Genomic DNA, 20,964 nt, shown 5'->3' on the forward strand with positions numbered 1-20,964 from the left:
TATAAACGTACCGTTTTCACTGATCGATACCAAATTTTGTGTAGACTGTCCGGTTCTAACTGAATATTAAAAAAAAAAGAAAAAAACAGCCGTTATTTCTTTATTACACTCTTCAGTTGTAAACTGGAAATGTTGAAATTTAAAAAAAAAAAGCATCACATCCTACGAGTTATACATTCCAACACCATTTACTTGATACAAGGTTTGAATCTCTCTCAGGCGTTTGTTGCATTACCAAATGATAATGAAAAATGAAGAATAATCATTTCTCCAGGTTAAGACGATTTTTTATTATTTGGAGTGTTTTGCCCATGACTGACATTATAATTAATTTTGTGTGTAATGTATTTACTTATGACACTGCATGCAAGAAGAAAACACTGATCATACCTAAATTAGAAGCTCCAAGCTGAGGTACACTCAAATCTTGCAAACGGTGCGAGATATTGAGAAAACAATTGAAAAAATCTCCCCTTTATGGTACCTTTTGTCATTTATTATCAAGGGGTGTCTTTCACTTGTGTCTGTAAAAGGACATGTACAGATGTGAGGAGGCAGGATGTACAGACTGCCTGAATGTTGTATTCTATAGATAGTTCAATTGTGAAGAAAGACTAAACTAACAGACATTATGTATAAATACTAAAAATAATCGCATCGAAAGCTAGAGTTATTTGAAATTTATTTCGGAAAGAAAAAAAACGTCCATTGTAGTGACTGTAATCTATAATAAAATTTTAGGCTAACGACAGTTGCTTTTCACCTGCTCCATGCGAACATCTCTTCGAGCTATCGCCCATGCTTACCAGCTTCGTCCTGTCCTGATCTAGAATATATATAAATTTTTAATGTTGCGACCACCTGGTACAAGTTGGTACGAGTTTCTCGTACTTCTTGTATTTATGGCATATATCTCTACGCATACTATAAACGTATATGCAATTGGTTTGTAACATGTTTGTGAAGGTGTTTGGTAGTTTCTAAGGGTATTTGCGTAAAATTTTCCCGAAAACCCGCTGCACTTTAAGCCAATACGGGTTAATAATCTCAAATGAATCAGCATCGAAGACTGCAACAGTACGTGCAATAATAATAATATTCAGGGGTGCCCACAAAGGGGGGCTATGACGCAAACTGCGTCATTGAAATATTTGGGGGGGTTAAAAATTTATATAAATATGTTTGAGGGGGTGTAAAAATTAATCGAAAAGATTTTTTTCATGGAAGAACACCTACGGATAGACATTTGAGCGGGGGTGCGTCATGGACATGAGGGGGGGGGGCACCACTGTAATATTGAACTACCAAGAACTGTTTTAGTGAAAAAAAATGTATGTATGCTATGCTTAACATTAGTTATCCACCAAAAACCGAAGATTAAGACGTGGGATTAAAAAGAAACTAATGCAGCAGATCGTAATTTGCGCACGCTGTAAAACCTTAGCACAAACGTCTACGGGATTTGAGATTAGTAAAACTATCTATTAAAATACAATTATGAAGTAAGTTTTAATTAATATTTTACACATTTACGCAGGGTGGACATAGAGTCTCTCCCTGATAACAAACATTAATTACAAAAAAAAAAAAAAAAAGTGATAGAAGCATGCGGTCTGAAATCATCGGTTGTATGATACTTAAAGATTTTGCCACAGTCTGTGTTGCCATCTACTGCAGCTGACCGCAGTACGACAGTCATTTGTTTAAAAATGGCGTCAGCAGAGCAGAAAGCGAAGTGTGTTGTGATATCATGAAAGAAAATCTCCCGTCATAGTTCAACATATATTCAAGAGAGGACATGGACAGCTGCTACTATATCTTAAGAGCATAAGGGAAAGCTATAGCAAGTTTATCGCAACAGAAACTGTTTTAGATCGTGATAGAAGTGGTATACCAAGTCTTAATGAAAAAAAGTGTGGAAGCTATTCGTGTTCCTTTAACCCGTGTTCTCTACCATGTCTGATGATTCTCATGATTGAATGGTGAAGAATAATTAAGTATTCGTGCCAGGTGGGTTGTAGAAGATCTCTGTCCTCATGAAAATTTTCTTGGCTTCCACAGTATATCGAAACCTCCTGTTGAGTTTGTAGCTTCAGTTATTCTGGATGCGATGGTGAGACTGCAGCTTCTCATTGTTCAACTCATGTCAAATATCGGGAGTTGTTGAACAGTATAAAGAAATTCTCTCTACGTTGGAATAAGTGAAGGTGGAAAGCAATGTAAACACATCTTCAGGATCAGCAGCTGAGTTTTGCGGATTTTAAAGAATGATCCATTTCTTAGGTTCATAATGGCTAGAGATATTATCAACAGGATGGAACTTCTTAGCAGGACACTTAAAAGCTAATTTTCAGTGTCAAAATGGTAAACAATTCAACTCAAAAGTGAAGACGAGAACTTGAATATATGCTCAGCCACTGACCTTAAATTCATTGTGCTGTCATGAAACCTTTAAAGTCATATCTTAGCCCTGGAAACCCCATTAATTACAATAAATGTTAAGAACTGTACCGTAAACAGGATTTTTTGTGCTGCTGGAATATAAGCTGGCACCTACCATTGATAGGATTTATCCCAAATTGCAAGCCTTTAACTCATGTCATGTGACAATTTGCAAATTTGGGGAGGGATGCAGTGCCATCAATCTTTCTTTACGCCCACAATGTTGAGTGAAAGGTACTGTCTCCCCAGAAAATTTTTGGTGGGCACACCTATTGCCTTAGAAATCTTCCTTAAAGGAGGAGTTGCTTTAATGAATGCAGATGTACTTTAGGAGGACTGAGTGTAAATACAGCATGTGCACCTATGTCATATAATACACAAACCAACTTGTGCTAGGTGACCCATAAAAGCACGCATGCTATATATCAGCCAGGAGCGCAGCAGGGCAGCGAGAGGGTGCTGTAGGAAGGAAGCGCGTCAGCGATTATGGGTATAGGCATAAACGAGGATGGTGGAAAAATACTCTGTGGCATAAAACTCATGCCTTGTCTGTGATGCAGCTTTATAACACTTCTGTAAATACTTTGTACACTACCTTCACGGATTACGTCACTTTATCATGTCCTTTTTATAGACTAGTCCGTGGTAAAAGAACATTTTCCATTTCTTATATCTATCTTATTAATGTAAGCCTACTAGGTAGGATCACGATATATTTTCGTTACTCGTACAATCCTATTGTGAAATCAAGTAACATATTTCTTCCATGGATTTTACAAACTTGAAATAAGATAGAATCCAAAATTTGACCCATTTCACTATATCTGTTTCAGATGCAACCCTCCTCGTATTAGTTTCCACTCTACATTTCCTCCATTTATGCAGCATATACGACCTAGATTAGTTAGTAAGACAGTGGGTTCGAAGCACTACCATAATAAGCTGTAGAACCGGTTTACGTAATAATGCATCAATGCGCGAACTTATACAGTCCACAATTTAACTTCGATATTCTAACGATTTAATCAGCCTACACTTATAACCTTCATTACCTTTGTTACTCTCATGCTGACCTTTAGTATGATTCTCTTCATTTCTCCGTACATTTTGTATCTCGAAGCCGCCATCTGCGGCTGTTAACCTCCTATATTTTGCAAAATGATATGGCGATAACTATTAAAATAATTTCAATTACTAAATACTTATTTCTGATGCCCACTAAACTTCACCTATTTCATGTGGGTAACTTTTATATTGTCCGTTGCAAATACTTCACAGAGGCATAAGAAGATAATTAGTAAAAGGAGTAGCAAAAATCTTTTTCTAGAATTATTATTAGTGGTATTCTTAATCTGAACGGTAATAAATACTGAATAATGAACTTTTCGAATATTATCTTGTGCTTAAATATTTTAAACCAGCACCTGAATTTTTATACATATTACTTTTAAGCAAACTTTGTGAATACTATTCAAATAGATAGACAATACCATACTATAAACTAACGTCAGCAACGAATGAACTAGATTTTAATATTTTTGTCAAGAATAGATAAATTAACAAGTTCTATTATTACAAATTTCTTGGCTTATCTAACTCTACTCACATGAATAATAATAATTTAAGAAAAGAGATCTTTTCCTACGGAATAAATTAAATGAAATATTTGAAAGTAATAAATTACTTCTATAGAAAACTTTTTCTTTTTCTTTCTTTTATATCAATAAAGTGTGTATTTATGTCGCGCACATAAATCCATGTCGACAAATAGTTGTTCTTGTTCTTGTAACCTCATACAGAGGTTGTACATAGGAGGAGATGCGGCACCGTAGTAGTTAAGTCCGCTATGGCCCTGGAATTGCTGAAAAAATAAAAATTGATAAATCTCTACTAAAGTCATTGCTTAATGTACAGTTTTAACTCGTTGCGTCCAGTAAAAACCTTGAAGAAGATACATGTTGCGTGCACTGAAGACCAGACCTCAAAGGAATAGTTGAACTTAGATACTGAATTAAGTTGTTTAATATATCTGAAAACTTGTAAATTGTAGTGTTATAGTTACGTAAAAGTACAGTGATAAGTATGTGTTAAAAGGTTTTTCATCTTTCGCTAGAATACTGACTATCTAAGTATTTTCTTACGGGTTTGCTCTGCTAGGAAAGAAAGCCATATCGCTCAAAATGGCAGGTAGTGTTGAAACAACTGCGAGTGTAACTAACAATATGTTCGAAGAACACATTAAATGTCATAAGTGCAACAGAGTTATGAAAAATAAAATCTACTGTAGCACATGCAAGAATGCGTTTCATCTCGGAAAATGCAGTGGCGTTCTAAAAAGTGAAAATGTCCTAAACTGGGTATGCTCATTTTGCATGTCCAAAACACAGCAAACAAATGAAGATCGGAGTATGGTGCCAAGTACTGATGTAAATCTTGAACTAGTGTCTAAGCTTTACGAAGAAATAGCCTCACTACGCAAAATAATTGAAATACTAAGTACAGAAGTGCGAAACTTTCATGTGTCAATGTCTAACGAAAGCCCACCTTCAAATGTTAGCAGTGCAAGGCCGAATCAACTTTTGTGGAGTGAAGTTGTAAATAATAAAGTTCCTCCTCGTTTACAACAGGAAACATGTGGAAATCTCAATCCCCAAGTGAATGTGAAACGACAGAAAAAAGTAGAATATGCAAAAAACAATGACAAACAAGTACTTTCATTATCTCGTTCAACCCCTAAATGTCCAACAGAACCTGTAAAAACTGCAGTGCAAGGCAAAAGAATGACCACGTATACCGCTAGTGAAGGTGATTTATATTCAGTGTGTGTTAGTAATAGGTTCAGTGTATTAACTGAAGAAGACACGTTCTCATCTATTCAAGACTCAAAGAGCCCAAATTCAGTACATACCAGAAACGACAAGGAAACGAATAAGTGTACTCGTAACACAGTGAACATAAAATCAATGAAAAAAACGCAGATTAACTTGTTCTGTGATAGTCACGGTAGAAATTTACGACAGTATATCGAAGAGAAAAGTGTTTACTCCGTACGAAGCGTAATTAAACCATCCGCCAAATTTCAAGATGTAACAACAGACTGTAAGCTACCCTCAGGTAAGAATGACTTCTCTGTATTTATAGCTGGTACCAACGACATTGGAAGAAATGAACAGAGGGATCTAATGACAGCACTACGGAGAAAACTTAATGAGCTACGAGGCTCAAATGTTATTGTTGTGTCTGTTCCTCATCGACATGATTTGACCACTTGGTCTTGTGTTAACTTGGAAGTGCAGAAAACGAATGAAGAAATGCGCAAACTTTGTAAATATTTCAATAATGTTACATTTGTAGATATAAGTAGATTAGGAAAAAGGTATCATACTTCACATGGCCTCCATCTTAATAGATTAGGCAAAATGTATGTAACTAACAAGATCATTGACATTGTAAACAAATCAATAACTTCAAATATGTCTACTGTTTCTAACATTATTCCAATTGGTTGGCCTAAAGAATCTTTAGATGAGCAAGCTTCAGTAAACTTACAAAAAAACTAACTTGTATGACCGATCAAATAGGCTCAGCTTGTTTTAACTCTGATCGGTCAGTAAAGACAAAGAGTAAGAACCTCAAACAATTAGATCTTGACAAGAAAAAATTAAATGAGCATGAAATAGAACTTAATAATAAGTTTAGCATCTTGCATTGGAATGTACAAGGTCTCTCCAATAAATTTCACTCAGCAGCCAGTTTTATACAAGATTTGGATATAAGTTTAGATGTGATATGTATGGTAGAACACTGGCTTGATTATGACGAGATTAAACTTCACAATATTAACGGCTACAACATTGCAAACTATTACTGTAGACCCTCACGACAACATGGTGGCTGTTTAATTTATGTAAAAAATGGTATAGATTATAAACGATTAGATGGTGTTACGGGATTTTCAGTTGAGATGGAATTTGAAGTAACAGCTATATACCTTGTAAATTTAAAAGTAATTATCATTTCCTTGTACAGACCAAATACAGAGAATAAGAATTTTGATTTATTTTTAGACAGGTTAAGCTGCATCTTAGAATATGTTTGTAAATACAATTGTAGAATATTTCTGTGTGCTGATTTTAACGTTGATTTTAGAAAAAGAGAAAGTATAGAGTGCCAAGACTTAAATAATGTCATATCCTCTTTCGGCCTAAGCATATCAACAACACAAGTGACTAGACCTAACCCACCTAATGGAGGGAGCTGCATAGACAATATTGTTACTAACAGTAGTAGTAGTATGGGTTGTTATGTGATAAAAACTTGGATTTCAGACCATTGGCCAGTAATAGGTAGCTTAGATTTAATTGTTACGAAAAATGACAGGTACAAAAAATTTAGTTCTATTCCTCAAGTTCATACTAAGCAACTGGCACGCAACATCACTGATGATAGTAAAGTTACTTTCAGACATCTTTTAAGTAACGTTAATTGGACCAATATGTATTTAGAACCTTCAATTGATTTTAAAATTACGTTTTTGTTAAATTCATTGATTTACGCAGCTGAGACTGCATTTCCCTTAAAGCCATTAAAAGACAAATCGACGATGCCTAAAGCTAACAAAGTTAAAAGCATAGAACTAGATCGAGTTAAAGATCTAAGTAACATGTATTATGATTTCTACATAAGCACTGGCGATAAGTCATTTAAAGAACTTCATATAAAATATAAAAAGCAATTTAGGAAGTTATTGAAAGAGACCAGGATAAAAAATAATGACTCACTAATAAATAATGCTGGAAACAAAAGTAAGGCCATGTGGAATATTGTAAGAAGGGAATGCAATTTAACTAGGAAAAATGAAAATGAACCTACTTCAATTACCGCTACAGATTTGAATGATTTTTTCATTAATAAAATAAATGAAATAGTAAAGAAGATTAAGGCAAAAACTCCTAGTAGAAATTTTTTAATTATCTGAATTCTATTCCTCAACCATCTTGTACTTTTAGCTTCAAATTAGTAACTGTTAAGGACGTTGAAAAAGCAATTTTGAAGATGAAAAATAGTAGTACCTGTGATGTATATGGTCTTAATTCTATTATACTTAAAAGTGACATACATTTTATTGCTGAACCTTTAACACACATTGTCAACAGTTGCATATTAGAGTCGATATTTCCTGATATGTTAAAACATGTTAAAGTAATTCCAGTACACAAAAAGGGCAATAATTCAGAATGTGACAACTATAGACCTATATCTATAATCCCTGTAGTAGCCAAGCTTGTTGAAATATTACTCAATGATCAAATAGTTAAATATTTTGAGAGTAATTCATTGTTTAGTAGCTCCCAATTTGGGTATAGAGAAGGATTAGGTACAATTAAAGCAACAACTTCTTTCGTTAAAGATCTTTTAGACAGTTTAGAAAGTAAATACTTTACTAAAGTTAGATTTTATGACTTGTCAAAAGCGTTCGACACGGTATCTCATAAGATTATTTTAAGTAAATTAAAATACTACGGTTTTCAACATGATGCGTTAAACCTTATAAAATCATATTTATCAGACAGATATCAAAAAGTAGAATTCCATAATTCGAACTCCAAATACTTACAAGTGGGTTCTGGGGTACCACAGGGATCTGTTCTGGGTCCCATTTTATTCCTTATTTATATCAATGACCTTCCCAAAGTAGCTACTATTCCCGCTAAAGGCTATCTTTTCGCTGATGACTTTGGAGTCTGTGTAAGTTCTAAATCAACTATCGAAAAAGAACAATTAACCCAAAATATAACAACCGTAGTTGAGGATTGGTGTACTGCAAACCTTTTGTGTTTAAACCTGAGTAAAATACAAGATCTTAATGTTACATATAACAATCTAGATTACACAGAAAAATATTCTACAGTTAAATTTTTGGGATTTGAACTTGATTCAAAATTAAACTGGTATAATCACATTGAAATCACGGCAGCTAGTGTAACAAAGGGTATATACATGTTGAGAAAATTAAGAAGTTGCGTTAGTTTGAAAATCTTAAGAATTGTTTACTTTGCCCAAATCCACAGCTTTCTATCATATGGTACTATTCTTTGGGGTGGATCTAGTAACATTTATAAGCTTTTAAAGCTGCAAAAGAAAGCTGTCAGATTGTTATGTAGTCTTCCTTCTCGTAGTCACTGCAAACCTAGTTTCAAGCTACTCAAAATAATGACTCTTCCTGCTATTTTTGTTTTTCAATGTTTAATGTATGTAAAAGAGAATAGAGATAACTTCCCTGAACATTCCAGGTATCATTCATATAACACAAGATACAAAGATAATATAATGGCAGTGTATTACAATTATACCAAAACACAAAAGAGTTTTATTGGCACGTCCGCAAAATTATTCAACTCTCTCCCAAAAGCACTGAGAGATACCGAAGTGGGTACTTTTAAAAGTAAACTCAAATCACTCTTATTAGATAATCCAATATATGATATAGAAGAGTTTTACGAAATTACAAAGCAATTAAAGTGAAAAATTGAAGAACTATGAGAGAAATAAATAGACATGTATAGTACGAGTAGTTATCTATTGTATTGTGTTGTGATCGTTATTCTTTGTATTGGAATTACAATTGATATGTATTACAGTTATATCTTTATATATTTTTTCTTTCTTTCTTTTCTGTATCCATATTTGTAAATATTATGTATCCAATTTTTTCCTTTTGTAAATATTGTATATGCATTTTAATCTGTAACTTTAAGATCTGACGATTGTAATGCTTTAGATGTCCTCTGAAGTTTCTGCAATAAAGACGATATGAATATGAATATGAATATGATAACCATGTTAATAATGATCTTGAAAATTTTCCTAGTGAGAAGATGAAAAATTTCAAATGGATTTCGGATAGTTCTCTGTTGATGAGAGTAAAGCATAACAGGACATATATATCATGAAGATTGTCAAACAATATCATGTTTCCACTGAGGATTGAGTCAGTTTATTATTATCATTATCACCACCACCACTACCACTATTATTATTATTATTCACTGGTGTTCTTGCCTTTTGTATTTTGATAAGCTTTAGAAGTTTTAAAATTGTATAAAAATCACGTATCAAAATTATAGAAAAATACTTGGATAATTACAGTGCAAACAGGAACCAAGTTGGCACAAACGTAAGTCAACATTGCTTGTATCAAGTGATATACAGGGTGTTTCAAAACGACACCGACAACGTTTGGCAGGTGATTCCTGACACCGAGATAAGACGAAAAGTATAGACGAACCTGGCTACACTAACGCTTCCTTTCGGAGTTACAGGCTACCGAAAACATGAAAAAATGAACTTTAAAGGTCCATAGTTCCAATATTATGGGTCGTACCCTAATAGGGTCGGAACTTTATTTGGAAACGTGTATGTACCCTATCCAAATATCCATGTTTCGGAATCTTGCGGTACTTTCGCAACAAATTGTATAGAGGTAGTTAGTGAGTACTTCAAATTATTTGCCCGTAGCCAAACTGCCCCTATAAAAATTGTTGGATGAGTGCCTTAGGATTCTGAAATATGTATTTTTGATAGCGCACATATTAGTTCCCAAGTGAAGTTTTCACCCGATCACGGAAGGCACCACAGTATTGGAGCTATTAACCATTAGTAAAATAATAGTAAATTTGAACCAATTTTGGTTTTGGTAGAGTGTTGTGGATAATCATTATGTGTTGCCATGTAGCGTTGAATCGTCTGCATAAGACGGCTTCTCGCTATCTGTTACCATTTTCTTTCTTGGCAATAAAGGTTGAAACTGCAAATGATTAATTTGAACCGCTTCCGGTTTGGATAGAGGCTAAGTCAATATCAAGTGACTAAGTCAAGAAATGTAAAAATCGACTAATGTCATCATTCGCTTCTATAGGTTGATTAAGGTTGCCAACTTTTGAAAATGGGAATACCGGACACCTTTCTGGAGTACATATACTCTTAAGATTGTGACATCATCGCTCTTAAAAATGTAAACAACCTGAAAGTGGTCGTAAAAATGTAAACAACCTGAAAGTGGTCCTAAAAATGTAAAAAAAAAAACTGAAAGTGGTTGTAAAAATGCAAACAACCTGAAAGAGGTCGTAAAAATGTAAAAAACCTGAAAGTGGTCGTAAAAATGTAAACAACCGGAAAGTGGTCGTAAAAATGTAAACAACCTGAAAGTGGTCGTAAAAATGTAAACAACCTGAAAGTGGTCGTAAAAATGTAAACAACCGGAAAGTGGTCGTAGAAATGTAAACAACCTGAAAGTGGTCGTAAAAATGTAAACAATCTGAAAGTGGTCGTAAAAATGTAAACAACCTGAAAGTGTTTACTTCACGTAAAATTTTAGTTACTATTGAAGCATTTATTGAACTTACTTATTCCAGTTTTAGTTCAGTCGGCACATGTAATTTTTGTAATGTACCATCAATAATGCATCGCATTCAAACCAGAAGAGAAAATACAATTGGCAACATAATTATGGCGTGCACAAAATATACTTGAAAAGTAAGTCTTACCAGCTTCGCTGAGCTTGGAATGTCTCATAATGTCGACATAGTCTGAATCCGGATGGATTATTTAATTGGAAGATGTAGTTGAGGATGAAACAGTGACAACTACGCTCTTGAAAATGTACTTTCGTTGACTTTCAGCAGTTTTTGTAAGTTCAGTAAATTTTCCAAGCTTCAACTCTTTAGCAAATTCTGCGCACGACAGATCAATATCAAAGCGAATTATAAGCTCTGCTTTAACCACGTTCATCGAGAAACTATTCTTTTCGTCATTACAAAATAATCTGAATAAAACAAAGAATAAGACTAATAAAAGGAAAAATTACCGGAGATTTAAAGTCCAGTTTTGAGGTCCTACCGGATACCGGACAAGGTAAAAACCCGAACTGCCCGGTAAAATACCGCACGGTTGGCAACCTTAACGTTGATACTGTTCTCAAAACACGTTTCAGCAATAAATTAAAATACATAATTATGGTTTTGGTTGCCAACACAGAAATATAATGTTTTCATGAGGTATTCAACATCGAATTTCTCTCCTAAGACTAAATTTTGGACTTAGGCCACTTTTCATTCAAGCAACCCAGTTGCTTCTCACTTCTGTTTGTAGACCTCTTAGATGCACATATACCAATTTTGTTTGTTAAAGCAAACATCTAAATAAAAATAAATGCAAGAAATGTTACACGATTACATACAGAGTACCAAACATTTTGAGTGAACATTAATAGCAGTAATGAAAGGAACCAATCAATTTACCAACGCTCCGTTGCCTTTTGGCTTCACTGTGTTACTGAATCAATCCATGCAAAGTGATCGAGAAAAAGAGAAAAAGTCCGCTCGACTATCTCCAAAAAATCTAATTTTTTCATGAATGTTTATCCTATATCAGGGTACTTCAAAACCACAATTAATTATTATTTACAACATCCCATGGGAACACAATGGCTGCCGCCATTTTGCGTTTTTTTATTTTAGGCGTTTTAACGTTGTTTTGAATATCTCAACATGTATTTGTCCTACCAAATTGAAAATTGCTGGACGTCTCCAACTCGTGTAGAGCTAAATCTTTGATTTCTTAACATTTTTTCCTAAAATCACTTGAAGAGGGTGAAATCAGGATCTGGAGTAGCAACATTTTCGGACATTGAAAACATGTTTGGGAAGAGGAAACAACTGATGTACAGGTCTAAATTTGTGTGTGCATGTAGTCCGGGGTCATAAGTTAATACACAAAAATTTACAGACAACTGCTCCCAAAGGTCTCAAAAAAATCGTAAAGTTGGGAAATTATACCAACTTAGCATATTTCACTGTCCAATATCTCCAATGGGCCTGGATAAAAAATCTGAAATTTTGGGATTAGTCCTTTAGTATACCATAACACACAACAAAGCGCGTTTCGTGTTTTTGAGCAGAAGAGGGTTAAAGTATTAAGAAATGACGTCATACTCTAGGAGGTGTTTTGTTCATAAAATCTACTGGGAATTTGTTGTTGTGAAGTAAAATAAAGTAGGATGAATTGTTAATCCAGTCAAGGCTCTCAAGCTCGTTTCTTTCCTCTAGTTGTGGCACTGTCGTGTCACACCTACAGCAGCACTGGTGAGGAATGCCGCTATCAGCAGAAGGCGAGGAAAGTCAAAATGTACCTTTGACAAAAAGTCCGTAAGTACTCCTTGCTCTTGCTGCTTGCTATATTAATGATACTCAATCATGTTTATTCTTTTTTTAACTGTCAACTCATGCAGGAGACTTTTGTCCTTTCGTTTGATTTGCATTCTCAAGTCAGTGAACATTTACTCTCTTTAAACACTGACTGCGGAATGCAAACGTCATTACTTAATACTTTGACCCCCTTCTGCTCTAAAATACGAAACGCACTTTGTTGTGTGTTATGATATACTAAAGGACTAACTATTCCCAAAATTTCAGATTTTTTTATCCAGGCCCATTGGAGATATTGGACAGTAAAATATGCTAATTTGGCATAATTCCCCAACTTTCTCTCCAGACCTTTGAGAGCAGCTGTCTGTAAATTTTTGTGTATTAACTTGTTTCCGGACTATATGCACACACAAATTCAGACCTCAACGTCAGTTGTTTCCTCTTCCCAAACATGTTTTCAATGTCCAAAAATGTTGTTACTGCACACCCTGATTTAACCCCCCTTCAAGTGGTTTTAGGCAAAAATGTTAAGAAATCAAAGTTTTAGCTCTGCACGAGTTGGAGACGTCCAGCGATTTTCAATTTGGTAGGACAAATACATGCTGAGATATTCAAAACAACGTAAACGCCTAAAATCGAAAAAGACGCAAAATGGCGTCAGCCCCTGTGTCGCTATGGGATGTTGTAAAAATTAATTCATTGTGGTTTTGAAGTACCCTGATATAGGATAAATATTCATGAAAAAATTAGATTTTTTTGAAATGGTCGAGCGATGGCATATTACATCTCTTTAATTTAGTGTGTAGTCAGAGACCTGTTTTGTCGATTGGAGGAAAATGGCTGACAAAAAGAAAGCAGAATTTTATTTACTAGAGTTTAATACAAACTTTCTGATTTCAAACATTTTTAATTTAGATCTTTTGTGTTTTGATATGATTTTTATATTGTGAATTTTTAAGTTAAACAACTCAGTGTCAGTCTCAAGGTACTTTTCAGAACAATTTAAGTATTTAAGCACATCATTTTAATATAAATTACGTTTGTACCATCTTGGTTGCAGTCTGTACTGTAACTATTGATTTTTCTACTATTTAATACAAGTGACTGATACCATTTAAAAACATTGATTGTCGACATGGATTTATGTCCGCGACATAAACATACCTTTCTTAGGTGTTAAAGAGGAAAAAGAAAAAAATTAGTTTTCTTTAGAAGATGTTTCATCGAAATTTATCACCTAGGAAAATATCTCTTCTCTAACCTATATTGCTCACATTAGTAGTCAGGTAAACCAAGAAATGTGAAAAACTAGAATTTACTTCAGAATTTACCTCTTTTGACAAAAATACTAAATATTTAGTTCGTTCTTGGCCGACATTACTCCATAGTTTGGTATGATCTACCTACTTAAATGGTATTTATAAATTTTTCATAAGCTGCTTTATGCTAATAGATACCAGGTGCTGGTTTAAAATATTTAAACACAAGATAATAAATGAGAATTGCATTATTCAGCACGTATTCATGGCATTTATTCCGAAGTTGGAGGTCCGCTTTCGCTACGTTTTTTCGCTGTTTCATTACCATACAAGTTGTTTAAGAACACCACTAGAAATAATTTTTGAAAAATTATATCCCTTTTATTAATTATCTTCTTATGCCTCTGCAAAGTATTTACAACGGGCGATACAAAAATTACCCACTTGACACATGAGAAGTTAGGGGATGATATAGTACGTGCCTGATGTAGGTAGAAGTGCATTTTCAGCTTTATTTTTATGTAGATATGTTGTCGATTTAATATCACTGGTAATGAAGATTGCAAAAGTAACTTTAATTTAAAAATTACAAAATATCTTGCGTAATAAAATTTGACGGATGAACGACGCCATGTTGATTTTTTACATTGTAGTAGGTGTGTGCACGCGCATGTAGCGGAAGTTGTATTTCTCGAGTGTGGCGGAATACTTAAACTGGTAAGTAGTTCGTTGCTTCATGCAGAAAATTATAAAGCATTGATTATTTTTCGTTGATTTTTTAATACTAAACGGTAGTATGTGTTGTGAAGTATGACATCCTTATTTCATTAAAATAAAATGAAATCTTTGTTTTACGTGTCAGGGTTATGCCGGTTAGGCTAAAGGAGATGGTGATGATGAGTGAAATGGTGAAATGAAAGTGGGAGGAAACGGGAGAACTCCGAGACAACCCACGAGCACGGTGCTTGTCCACCACAAAGCCCACACGGCGCGAGCTGGGATCGAACCTGGGACCCGAAGCACCGGAGGTGAACGCTTTACCACTGAGCCACTGCGTCTCCCAACGCTTATTTCATTAAAATATTTTTTGAAGTGTAGTTGCATTCAGTATTTGGAGTGGCCTTGTCGTATGTATATGTGGCCACTGATCGAGCTTAACAATGTATTAATCCGAAGTGTGTTAAATAGGAAAGAACATTCCAGAATTATTTAGTGTGATGAGTAGGAGTGGTAAATTGAGATCGAAAATGACAGGTGGGATTCTTATATGTGTACCAGCTTATGACGGGTGCGAAATCAGTGAGTATAAACTTGTGGAAATAACCTAACAGCTGACAGAGAAGAAAGTGGAACTCTCACATTATCTATTACAAAATCATGGAATGCTTGCACTAAGGAAATTGTGTAAGTCTTGTGGTAAGGAAGCTGATTTCTTAAAAGAAAGGAATGGGTTTCGCTGCCAGAATTGCACTGTAATACTTAGTGTAGAGTAAGGATGCTTTAGTATAAGTAGTAGTAGTAGTTGTCGTTGTTTTTGTAGAAGTATTAGCAGTAGAAACGGGTTAGAAGCACCGCAGGGGTTGGTTGGGTTCTGGTCTCGACATAAATAGTAGTAGTAGTAGAAGGAACGGGTTAGAAGCCCCACTGGGGTTGTTAGGTTTTGTTCTCTACATAAGTATAAGTAGTAGTAGTGATAGTAGTAGTAGTAGTATAGTAGTAGCAGCAGAAGTAGTAGTAGTAGTAGTAGTAGTAGTAGTAGTAGTAGTAGTATAATGATGTATGTATGTATAAGTGGAGATTCCATATCGTTGTGCTAAGAGTATTCTTGGTTCCTTACTTTGTGGGAGGGAGTAACTTGGTACATTGTTGATTGCCAGCATGTCATGTTACCACTTTTCCATAATAAGGTACCGATAATACGTATGCTACAACGATATGTTATCTCCACATATGCTACAATAGCCACACCAGCGTTGTAAAGTATTACCAATTTCTGTAACCCCGAAGATAAAATTCAGGGTGAGAACAAAAAGTAGTTGTTGAAAAATACGAATCTTCGTCCAGGTTTACAGTAGTTTATTAAATTAGAAAGAAATTCATTGTTATAACGCTACCCCTTTCTGCCTCTATTTTACGCCACTGCTGCTTTTAACTGAATAATGTAAAGTCATTGCCACTTACCTCACTTCATCGCCTCACAATTCTTTATCACCAATTGAAATCTTATAATGATGGGACACAGCCCTCTGACGTAAGACCATTGTTGCCACTATTTTTATCCAACCTATGTATATTAATTCTTTTTAGAAGCGCTTTACTTAAACTAAAGATATAAGTTATGGCGCTTGAGATCCGGTTTCGATTCCTAGTAGGAATTCATGTGGTTCGTATCTTACGTCTCTTATATCCTCGCTGCTGAAGCAAATACCAAATTCCAATCCAACCAAGGAACGAAATATAAGTGTAGAAAATAAAACCACTGTTCAGAAAGTTCGGTGAATGTGTCTATATTTTGACTGGATTATTGTCTTACCTGAAACTGCAGTTACTGTCTTTCGATCAAATCGCATTGATGGTCATGCACTTCTAAGAACGGCTATACCAGTCCTGAAAATTCTTGGCGTACGTTTTTAGGGACGGCTTTCAGCTGGATAGTTAGCAGTTTCGTAATATTACGTTGAATGTCCGAAGTGTCTGACAATCTCTGGCCATTTAGGGCTAATTTCAATTTTGAGGAACAAGAAAAGTTCGTGGTAACAAGTTTGGGGAGTAGGGTGGGTGATTGAGTGACATAATTCCCCTGTTGACTAGGAACTGCTGCACCAGAAAGGTAATGTGTGTCCGGGTATTGTCGTGAAACAGGTCCAGTCGTATTGCTTAGCGTATTAGGGTCATACCAGCTTGATTCGTTGCAGCAGACATTTCATTATTTCCACGTTCGTAGCCGTATTTAATGTGGTGCCCTCAGGGAGATATTGTTTATGGATTAGACCCGCACATTCGAAGAATACTACTAGCATTGTCTTGATGCAAGATTTCTCACTTCGCATCTTCTTGCTTTTCTGCGCCCCTGGAGCCCGGCACTCCATACTTTGACGCTTGCCTTCGGGATCCTAATGCAGACACGAGGTCTCGTCGACCATAACGGTGGTTTCAGGAAATTTTGGATCAAGATTCAGCATATCGATGAAATTTCCACAGACATCAAGCGATGTTGCATTTGCTCCTTTTTCAACACGTTTAAATCATTTAAATGATATAGCACGTTCTTCGTAAATTAATGTCAGTATTATTTTCTTCCGCTTACAAGTTTGAAACACGACAGAAAATTAGTTCCCCACTCCATTTTGGTATTAATTTTTTATTTCGACCGCGCGCACTACACCGTCTCCATAAAATGTGCTGTTTAACACTATGAGCACACTCTAATACTACTGCTGCTGAACTCGATCAGTGGCGGCCGATGGATTGTGGTTTTGGGTTTTGAAGTACGAACGATCGGAGACAGAAGATATAAACTGGACTCATTAACCAATCAGCATTACTTTAGATGCAAATGTTATGTGACATGTGAAATTAAATAAAATTCTGTATTTAAAAAATAAAGAAATAATGAATACTTTATCCGATTAGTCACATTATTTAATGAATAAGTCCGTTCTCCTCTCTTTGATTGGAGTAAGTTTGTCTACTACATGCTGGTTGAACTCTGGTATTCGCATTATCACGTCTTTTTCGATGGAAAGCATAACCAATGGTGATAACGTTTCTTGGAACATTCAATTCCTTGAAAGTGTCAATTCTTTTCGATGTGAAAAAACGCCATTCTCTTTTTGCTAACGTTATAGGTACAGTTAATATTATAACCGCTACCAGGTTATAGAAGGATTTTTTGTGGACACTCTGTATATTTCGTAAAGACAGTGATTATTATTTTCAATTTATACTTTATTCTGCAACGCACATAAGTTCTTTCTTTGGTGGGAATTGTTTCTTTCCCACACAATTGGACAAAGAAGTCTTTCATCGTTTTTTCATATATATATTTAAAACATTGCTTTTGCTGAGAACATTTCAGTTAGTGACTAACCATTTCAGTGTTTCTCCCTGACTCATTATATACACAGTATATATTCTATAGTTATTGGGAACTGAATTAAGTGCTTTCGTTAATCGCTTATGGAAACATTACAATAGATTAGAGAAATACGGGCTGACCAGATGTCCCAGTAGCCAAAGTGGCACCAGCCTCACAATTTTTGCAGTCCGTTATCTGTACTTTCTCACGCCAGTGTTATCGCCGTGTCTAGTGCATTATGGGCAGTTGACTAAAATTAACAGAAATTGTTTTCTATATTCTGTTTGTATGTGCATACAGGTGAGTAACTGAGTGATTTTTTAAATGAACTGCCAACACTTTTCTGTTGACCATTGCAACCCGTAGCTTGAGCTTGGATGCTCAGGGAGTTCGACTCCGGTGTTGTACGCAACCACCACGCCCGTTGCGTTGGTTAAGTTTTGTGAAGGGGCACAAGCTATTTAGCCGGTGAAGGACGATTTCTTACGGCTAGCCCCAACTAGTGAAATCCCAGGTCCGCTGACCTTGTGCGTTTAAAAAGTTATATACGCGCCCTCCAATATCAGTATTCCACTGTGGAGATCTTTTCGTTACTTTACTGAAGATTCACCTTTACGCTGCAGGACTGTTCAGCGTAACAACTGGATTCATCGTGGGACGATCCAGACAACTTTTCCCCAGTGCTATCCGTCAAGGGTGTGAGAGAAGAATTTGTAGTGATATCTCAATCGTAATCATATATATATATAAAGGGCTATATTACCCGAAAAGGGCAAAGCGTGATTTCAGCGACTAAAATTGATACATATCCTCAGTGTTCAGTGTTGTATCCATTCCTCTTCGCTATTTCTTTTTCAAAATAGTGTTCTAATAAATAAGTATAGTGTCATTTAATTCAGTGTGTTTTCGTTGTTTGTATGAGTGATGTTTGTGTGCGTTATGGTCTGGATGACCGTCTGATCGTCCGTGAGGTTTTCGAGACGAGACACCCGAACCTCTCGGCGCCTAATGCTCATCTCATTATTGAGATCGACGAGCTTTTTGGGAAACAGTTTGTAACCTTTCTTGGAGAGGTCTTCGTTGTCCTGTCCAGGTAAGTTAAAGTATCAGGAGTATGCTTATTGGTAATACCACGAGCCAAGGACAGCGACTTGACACCCTGGAGGTTACAATATTAATTTCAGAAACTTTGTAGATTCACTAAATATTTTTTCTAGATTATTGCGAACAATTCATTCTAGCAAACCCAGTCCCTGACAGTGATCCAAAATTCCTCTGCAGCATAGACTGAAGACTGCTAGTGGCAGAGATTAGTGTTATAAAAATATATAAATTGAACAAACTTTATTCATAGTTTATGTAGGGAAATTTAAAACATATTGTAGAAATATATCTAAGGTAAACAACAATCCTGCCATAAGATGTTCTGTAAATTTAAACAGGATTTTTTCGAACACTCTTCTGAACTGTCCGTTGATTGTTTTGTCTAAGCCTCAATTGCAAGTTTTTCCTCAGTGGAGAGCTGGGCAAATTGCTTTTTATTTCTAAGTTATTTACAGACGTTATGGTGTAGAATTCATTCTAAATTTGTATTTTATTTACAGAATTAGAGCACACACAACCCAAGTAAATTTAATAAATAAAAACTGAAACGGTTGATTCAGACAAAAGAGGTATATGAATCGCGAATATCACATGTACACCAACCCACACACGTGCGTAAAAGAAAAACTACATTCCCAATCATCCGTCTTGGTTGTAAGCAATGCACGATAAACACAATATACTCACACATGAGGCGAAAGAATGCTTATCAATGTCATACGTTCTGGAAAGCAAACTTTGAAACCCGTCAAATGTAGAGCCAGCATGTAACAGAAGTCAAAATCAAAGAACGTCGATACAAACAGAATTGCCGGTTCTACACCCAGAAGTGTTTACTTGGAGGGGTCCAAAGTATTTGAGGGGGTCCAATATGTCTATGTAATATAGACCTAACCTGTCTTATTCTGTACCCGAAAAAATGATAAGTAATTCTTAATTACTGTCACCTATGTTTTTAGAAAAAATGATAGAACGATTATTATATTTATAAGAAAAGAAAGAGTATCTGATGAGGCGTAAAACAAAATATTTAGCCTACTTGAATCTTTCTCTGTTAAACAAGTATATTTCGTAAAGAAATTCTACTAATGTTAGTCGAGTTTCGAAATTTTTGGGAGGTTCAGACCCGATGGACCCCCTCGTGGCTGCCCTCCTGAGCATTGCTAACTAGTGCCAAATTCAATGTGGAGTTTCCCATCATAAAGTTTTATGTAGAAATTTATCAAGAGTAGAAAATACATTTACTTTATCAAACAAATATGTATATACTGAAATATTATCTACAGAGGGGGGATTCTATATTGACTTACTAATATTTGGTTCACAAATTACGGGACAAGAAGCTTTCATTATCCATATAAGCTAAGAATTAACTTCTAAATGCGTGCTTACTTTCATTTGTTTTCTACTCTATTACATATTTTCTTTTATTTTGTCATTCTGTGATCACTTTTTTAATTGTTATTATATTGGCTTGCTTCAATATAGTCCCGTAATTTAAAAATATGAATGCATAAAAATAAATTCCATTTGTAATCGGTAATGAAATAAAATTCAGAAATCATATTTAGCACGAAAAACCGTCTTGTTCACTGGAAACGTGCCGCGTTGTTGCCGAAGCATTGCAACGACCAGAGCCTTCAACTTCCGAGATAAGGAAAAAGGAACTTAACATTCGCTCCAAATGCCGCGCTGTAGAAATCTGGTCGTTGTATTTTCGTTGCAACACAATATAAATTAGAGACTCCGTTACGGATCGTTTTTCGTTTTTTTAAAACGAATTAATGGATTTTACAATTAGAGAAGTAAGAAAAATATATTATTTAAAGTATATGGTAATATTAGAGAGTAATTTGTTTTGTTCTTTACTACTAAT

General features: G+C 35.2%; 2 protein-coding genes across 3 annotated transcripts in view; one reads left to right on the forward strand and one right to left on the reverse strand.

Moving 5' to 3' along the window:
- The window catches only part of LOC145674856 (uncharacterized), a 51,009-nt gene extending 46,858 nt beyond the window's left edge, over positions 1-4,151 (reverse strand). Inside the window, 1 exon segment of the mRNA XM_081745091.1 lies at positions 4,049-4,151. The gene's annotated coding sequence lies outside the window, so the exon portion shown is untranslated.
- Positions 4,152-13,837: 9,686 nt separating this feature from the next.
- LOC145674897 (uncharacterized) overlaps positions 13,838-20,964 on the forward strand; it is a 53,424-nt gene continuing 46,297 nt past the window's right edge. Inside the window, exon 1 of one of the 2 annotated variants that reach the window (XM_081745156.1) lies at positions 13,838-13,933. The gene's annotated coding sequence lies outside the window, so the exon portion shown is untranslated. Of the gene's footprint in view, positions 14,062-20,964 lie in introns of both variants that reach the window. The other variant, XM_081745157.1, reaches the window with a different exon arrangement.

Source organism: Thermobia domestica, chromosome 18 (assembly GCF_964235325.1).
Source record: "Thermobia domestica chromosome 18, izTheDome1.hap1.1, whole genome shotgun sequence".
NCBI lineage: Eukaryota > Metazoa > Arthropoda > Insecta > Zygentoma > Lepismatidae > Thermobia > Thermobia domestica.